The sequence below is a fragment of the Pelobates fuscus genome, chromosome 12 (assembly GCF_036172605.1).
Source record: "Pelobates fuscus isolate aPelFus1 chromosome 12, aPelFus1.pri, whole genome shotgun sequence".
In the NCBI taxonomy this organism is placed as follows: Eukaryota; Metazoa; Chordata; class Amphibia; order Anura; family Pelobatidae; genus Pelobates; species Pelobates fuscus.
In genome coordinates, this window is record NC_086328.1 from 75,807,207 (window position 1) to 75,815,436 (window position 8,230).

An 8,230-nucleotide genomic window follows, 5' to 3' on the forward strand; every position below is an offset into this window, starting at 1 on the left:
ACATTGGTTTGGAGATGGACTAAAAATAAAAACTTATTGTGGCATGGTTTTAAGAGATAAAATAAAAATAAGAGTATTTTAGAATATTGATTGTCGAGAACACAGGAAACAGTCAAATAATTTTAGAAACAAGGATACGATTATAAAGCTATGTAGATCGATATAACGTGGTACATACAGGCATGTTGTGTAAATGTTTAGGAACCATGGTAACCTAGTTCCTGGATTTGTCCAGATCTGCCTAGCGTTATATTAAATAATTGTACAGAAAACTATCTAAAATAAATTATATGTGAAGCAATAAAGTCAAAATAATATCAGTTGTTTGAAAAAAAAAAAAAAAAAAAAAAGAGTACTAGGCGGCATTTGTCAATTTTCAATCATATTCATGGTTCAATGAATGCCTGCCTTATGTGTTTTCTCTGAACACGTGTTTCACAGTAAGGAAGATGGCAGCCCAAGCATGTGTACAGATGAATTCTATATTTCAGGAACGGAAAGAATTCATGATAGAAATCTTTCAACAGAGCACCAGGAAGGCGAGAGGGAAGGGAAACGTGCAATCAATGTTACATTAATTGAAAAAGAAGTAAATATGGAACTGAAATAGGAGAGAAACGAGAATAGACGTATGTAAATGTATGCACGACAGCAACAGACGGAGAAAGCAAAAAAGAAATTGAAGACGAGGGAATGAAGGGGGAGAGAGTAAATGCAGATGTGGATATAAATAGAGTAAATGGCACGCTTGGTTATTCAGTGAGAATTCAAAGTGAATTTCAAATTTAAGGCAAACGTAGCTGAACTGGAAGCATAGCTGACTTAGAGAATCTCTCCATTTTGGTTATTTTGGGCTTAAACTTAAATTCAATATGAATTCTCACTTTAGTGAAAAACCCTGAAGGAATGCTGAGCACTTCAGATTGGGAACAAAATGTAGCTGGTGTAGTTATAAAACGCATAAAAAAAAACCCCCAAAAAACATACTGTACTCTAAACAGGACAAAGATGTCATAGGGTAAGAAATAAAGGATGGGATCTATCAGCTATACTAAGACAATAAAATAGGAAACAATATTTAACATTATATGAGTATAAGACTCACCAGCAGTACAGCAGCCTCAATGAATTAAGTTTCTATACAGACATGTGCTTTTAAGAATGCTTTCCCCTCCTACTCCCCACCCACACCCCTGCTGATTCAATGATAAAGTCATTATTAGCAAAGGAGCAACTGCAGCCAAAATGTTCAATATGCTGTTGGGTTTATTTACATGACTAGGACTGCTTTGTACATAGAATGTGCTTGCGATCTATGGAAATCAGTTAACTCCCACTTTTCTGGATATGTCAGTTCCTTGTTCCCTCACGCCAGTAAATGTTATTCAAGAACTTAGTAGGTTGAATAGACCATCTCGGGTACACAGAAAGATGCTCCAGGCACTCCTAATGTTGTGGGCATCAACTGAGGAATGCTGTACTCCAGGTCATGTGCGCCAGGTCAATCCTTACATATTATTATTATTATTTATATAGCGCCAACAAATTCCGTAGCGCTGTACAAAGAACCATACTCAAAATAAAAATAAATATACATACTATAATACAGTTGTGTCAAGTCAACTTGGTATGCTATTTAAGTAATAAAAATTGTTTTTAGAAAAACAAACACCAAATCTAATATTAATTCCAATTTAAAAAACTTGCTGCCCTTCTCCTTTCAGATTTTGACCTGATACACTGAAACTGTTGAGCCTGAACTTCTTGTGCTATTGTGCAACAGAGAGGTGGGCAGACTTAAAAAGACAAAACAACACTTATAGAAGTAGCTTGGTTTTATTAATAAAATATTAAATTTGAATAGAGAATATAAAACACTAAATAAAATAAATACATAAGGTCAGATGCCATCAGCAAAATAAAGGGATACTGTGCATGGGAATTAAAGTTCCCAAACATCTGTAGTCCCTGATAATTCTTATGATGCTCAACCCATCCATAGATCTAGGGATTGTAATTTAGAAATACACGTAGTGGTGGGGCACATTCAAATAGGTAAGTATGCCATATAAATAATGTAATGAAAAGTTAGGTCCAGGTTTGGCAAGCAGGGCTACTGTATTCATGATTAGAGGTGGACAGAAAGTTTGCTAAAATAAATATATTATTAATAATAATTTCCCAAGTGCTGTAACCTGACTTGAAATGTCTGAAATAAAAAGTCACTATGAATAGTTGCCCTATACGGATTTTAACATGCCCCACGGAACTCATTGCTTCCCATTGCAGTCTCGTTAGCGCGGGACAAGGACAGGTGCCGCCCAGGACCGGGTTGTCATTTAGGCGGGAGAAAACGGGCAAGGGGGAGCTCAAAGACTGGCATGGCCAATTTTACCTCACATAAACACACAAAGTAACAGTTTCATGGCCACCGAGTTATTATATTACTGGGAGACATATCTTAACAGATGGTCAGGCAAAAATCAGTGATAAATGGGGAGGGGGTGGGGGAGTCAATCAATGTGTGAGGAGCAGATAAGGAACAATGGAGGGGGAAGGGGGCCAGGAGAGAAGAATAATATGGTTGAACTACTTTCCAAAAAATACAATTAGCGAAAGGTGACGTATACAGACAATAAAAATGAATAGAATTGATCTGTTTAAGTGTCTCGGCTGATTTCAGTACACTGGGGGGAAGGGAGGGGGTGATGTGCGATTAGCTATACCCCTAGCCTACGGGCACCAGGGGATTAATAAGTAGTATAAAATCGAAAGTACAAAAAATATATATATATATATATATAATTTTTTATTTTTTTTTATTGATTAGCATTTTGAACAAGACGTGTGGACGGGGGAGAGGGTATGCATGATGCAAAATGTGCCTTACACAGGTAGACTGTTTACCAGAGTCAGAAACATACACCTAGAATGTAATAAATAGAAGAAGAAAAAGAACTAACAAGGTCATTACTTTACCTTGTGTCTGTAGTTTCTCAAGGTTCTGTGTGAGCGTTCTGTCTTCTCTCACTGAGTTAAGTTTCCCGCCAGCGAGAGGAGGTGGAGTAGGGGGAAGTCAATACATCATTGATGCCACTGCATTATTAATATAATTACACTACCGTCCTAAAGCTAAAGTGTATTCTCTCTCTCACTCTACCTTCCTTTTTCTTTTCATCTCTTTAGTTATAAAATGAAAAAAATAAAACTCATTGGCATTTTGCCTGTGGGCATTGGCAGGCTGATTGTTAAAGCTAGAAATACTACTTAAAAAATATACATGACAATGTCTTGTTTTTGTGTACACCAATATATATTGTCCATTATAATTTAAACGTTTTTATTCTGAGAATTTGCCTTAAAAATGGAAATTTTGAATACATTTGAATTACAGAAAAAACATCACTGAGGTGCACCACCCAATTGTAATATTTTGTTCTGTTTTGTTGAATAATGTTTAACCCCTTAAGACCGCAGCCAAATGTACAAGTTGTGAACCAAAAAAAATGTAAACAAACCACAGATTTTGACTATATGTCTGTTCAACAATAATTTACCTCTTTCATATTAAATGCACCCACACTTATTATATATCATTTTGTTCAGGGGAAACAGGGCTTTCATTTAACATCCAATATTTAGGTATGGAACATAACGTAATATGAATAAAATATAAAAAAATGAGAGAAAATATGATTTTTTTTACATTTTCTTAGTTCTATGTGACATTCTAACTGTGAATGTCATAATACTGTTTGCTTTTACTGCAATAAAATACACATATTTGTATTCAGCGATGTCTCACGTGTAAAACAGTACCCCCTATGTACAGGTTTTATGGTGTTTTGGGAAGTTACAGGGTCAAATATAGCATGTTACACTTTTCAGTTTTTTCACATTGAAATTTGCCAGTTTGGTTATGTTGCCTTTGAGACTGTATGGTAGCCCAGGAATGAAAATTACCCCCATGATGGCATACCATTTGCAAAAGTAGACAACCCAAGGTATTGCAAATGGGGTATGTCCAGTCTTTTTTAGTAGCCACTTGGTCACAAACACTAGCCAAAGTTAACGTTAATATTTGTTTGTGTGTGAAAAATGCAAAAAACTAATTTGAAAGCCAATTTTGGCCAGTGTTTGTGACTAAGTGGCTACTAAAAAAGACTGAACATACCCCATTTGCAATACCTTGGGTTGTCTACTTTTGCAAATGGTATGCCATTATGGAGGTAATTCTTATTTCTGGGCTACTATACGGTCTCAAAGCCAACGTAACCAATCTGGCGAATTTCATTGTGAAAAAACTGAAACGCAAGCCTTATATTTGACTCTGTAACTTTTGAAAACACCATAAAACCTGTACATGAGGGGTACTGTTATACTCAGGAGACTTTGCTGAACACAAATATTTGTGTTTCAAAACAGTAAAAAGTATGACAGCAAAAATATCGTCAGTGTAAGTGCCGTTTGTGTGCGAAAAAGGCAATAAATTTCACTTTCCCTGACGATATCATTGTTGTAATAAATTTTACGGTTTTGAAACACAAATATTTGTATTCAGCGATGTCTCCCGAGTAAAACAGTACCCCCCATGTACAGGTTTTATAGTGTCTTGGAAAGTTATAGGGTTAAATATAGTGCTAGCAAATTAAATTCCCTATACTTTCGGCCTGGGTTGTTAGGCAGGTCCCGCTAATTGTAATTAATTAGGATACCTAATTATGTAAAATTATTACATAAATATATATGTAAAATTATTATATATACACGTGTGTGTATATATATATATGTATATATATGTATATAATTTTTTTACTATTATTTTTATTTATATATAGGTATACATATAGTGATGTATACGTATATACTTGGGTATATTATTTCGTTCTACGTGTATTTTGATATCTATATACCGTATATATATATATATATCTATCTATCTATATATATATATATAGATAGATATATATATATTATCAAAATACAGTTAGAACGAAATTACACACATATATATTTTTAATTATTTATTTTTTTATTTTAATTTTTTTTACGTATTTACATATTTTTTTATTATAATATATATATATATATATATATATATATATATAAAATTATGTATATATTTAATCAATATCCTTCTACGTGTATTTTGATATTAATATATATATATATAATTATATATATAAATATTAAAATACACTTAGTGTATGTGTAAATGTGTGCGTATATATATATATATTATATATAGATCATATATATAATATATATATAAATGATGTAAGTGTATTTTATTTTTAACTCTAATTTTTTTTTTTTTACATTAAGGGGTTAATAGGGGAGGAGAGGGGCAGAGACAGTGTCAGCCAGTGATTTTACATCACTGGCTGACACACAGGATCAGTGATCACAGTGACAGGCTGTCACTGTGATCACCTCCTGCAGATCGCGGTAATTGGCCACAGGGGGAGTGCCTGGGTGGCCAGGCATGCCCCCCACCGCGATCTGCAGGGGGATCCTGCCTGCAGTTACTATGTGTCAGCCAATAGGCTGACACATAGTAACCTCTGATCGCAGTGACAGACTGTCACTGCGATCAGATCGCAGGGAGAGGCTGTCTCTGAATTCAGATCGCAGAGACAGCCTCTCCCTGCGATCATACTCTGCAGATCGCGGTCACTGACCGCAGGGGGACTGCCTGGGGGGCCAGGCATGTCCCCCGACCGCGATCTGCTGCAGAGAATTCCGCCGGCTCCATGTGTCAGCCGATTTTAAAATCGGCTGACACATGGTAAATACCGATCGCAGTGACAGCCTGTCACTGCGATCGGAAGCTGCAGACCGCGGTCCCCAGGCACAGGGGGGCTGCCTGGGGGGCCAGGCATGCCCCCCGACCGCGATCTGCAGCGGCCATGTTCCGCCGGCCACGTGGGGCTGAAGACCGCCCAGGACGTACTATGCCGTCCTGCGGCGTTTAGAGCCACCAAAATAAGGACGGCATAGTACGTCCTGCGGTCTTAAGGGGTTAAGTTAAATTAGCACATGTTTATGTCACATTTATTTATAAAAGCAGCACTATGACACTATTGGGATTCGGTAGAGATGTGATTCAGATAACCCAGCAGGGCCGGACTGGGGATACAAAGCAGCCCTGGAAAAAAAATGTATGCCAGCCCCATAAATCATTGCGCCATATATTGTCGCATGTAATATGTAAGGCTCTCCCTGACACACACAAGCTCATTGATACACAGCCTCATAAACAAACAATCGCACTGATATACATAATCTCATTGACATAAAAACACAAGCTCACTCACTAGCAGGCACACACACACACACACACACACACACACAGCTTAATGTAGTGGTCTATAGCCTGTCCCGGCAGGCTTTTCAATGTAAACACTGCCCTTTCAGAGAAAAGGCAGTGTTTGCATTGCTTCAAAGTGGCACCTCTAGTGACAGTCACTCAGACGGTCACTAGAGGTGCTTCCTGTGTTTCTACATTAAGGGCCTCCACGCTCTGGAGGCGCTGAACATTCCCCATAGAAATACATTGATTCAATGCATATCTATGAGGAGATGCTGATTGGTGTAGCTTTTTGCAGCCAATCATATGGCAAAGCATTGGATTGGCTGAGATCATCAAGCTTGATGATCTCAGCCATAGAGGCAGGGCCAGTCGAAGGGAGACCAGCACGGCGTAGGGAATAAAAGGTGAGTAAAAACACTATTTTTAAACACACACATACACCATGACAGACACAGAAACACACATATACCATGAAAGACACACACTCCATCACAGACACACAGACAGACCCACGCACACATGACACAGACAGACACACACACACACCATGACACACACACATATACCATGACACACACACCATGACACAGACAGACACACACACCATGACGGACAGACACACACACCATGACACAGACAGACAGACACACACACACACATACCATGGCAGACACACCATGACACAAACAGACAGACACACACATACACACACACCATGACAGACAGACACATACACACACCATGACACAGAGAGACAGAGACACACCATGACACAGACAGACACACACACACACACACCATGACAGATAGACACACACACACACCATGACACACATTACTACTACCTGTGGGCAACCGGCCAGGGGGTCGTGCAGGGCAGACAGCTGTCTGTGCTGGCGGCCGCAGGGGGAGCTGTGATGGCGGCCTCTGGGGAAGCTGTGATGGCGGCCGCTGGGGGAGCTGTGCTTTCTCTGCTCCCCCACCCTCGCGCGCTACTTAATGAGACCGCGGCCAGAATATGACATCATATTCTGGCCGCGGTCTCATTAAGCTGCGCGCTGGGGAGCAGAGACAGCACAGCTCCCCCAGCACACCTAGCCGTTTGCCCGGTCCCAGGTGCTGACGGCCCACTGGGAAATTTCCCGTTATCCCGGTGGGCCAGTACGGCCTTGTAACCCAGTTATTGTTATTGCACTTATGAATTAATTCCTGTCAGATATCAATCCCTGTGCAGGGCTGCCATCAGAAATCACGGTGACCTTTTCAAAACCATTTGCATGTGGTGTTGGCGTTTGAATGCAAGCATGCATTTATGTGTAGTGTTGGTTTTTGAATGCAGGGGTGTGTTTATATATAATTTTGCTGTTTAACACCGAGGTGTGTTTGCATGTAGTGTTGACGTTTTAATGCAGGAGTGTGTTTGTGCAGGAGTGTGTTTGTATGTAGTGTTGAAGTTTGAATGCAGGGGTGTTCTTGTGTGTAGTGTTGGCATTTTGAATGCTGCAATGTATGCACATGAACAAATACACTGCCACACACAAACACACACACACTGATACAGACTGACACAGACATACACTCTTACACATAGATACACAACCTGACACACCTGCAGATTCATACAATAACATACATATATACACAGTGACACACATACAGACACATAGATAAACAACCTGACACACATGCAGATACATATACACGCAGATACAAACACTGAATCACATGCAGATACACACACATGAACATATACACAATGACACATGCAGATACACTGATACACCGACAGATACTGACTAAATACAGATACACAGATATACACACTTACACACACTCTGACAACATACAGATCCGCACTGACATACTTACTGACACACACTGACAGACATACTAATACGCACACAGACACACATACTG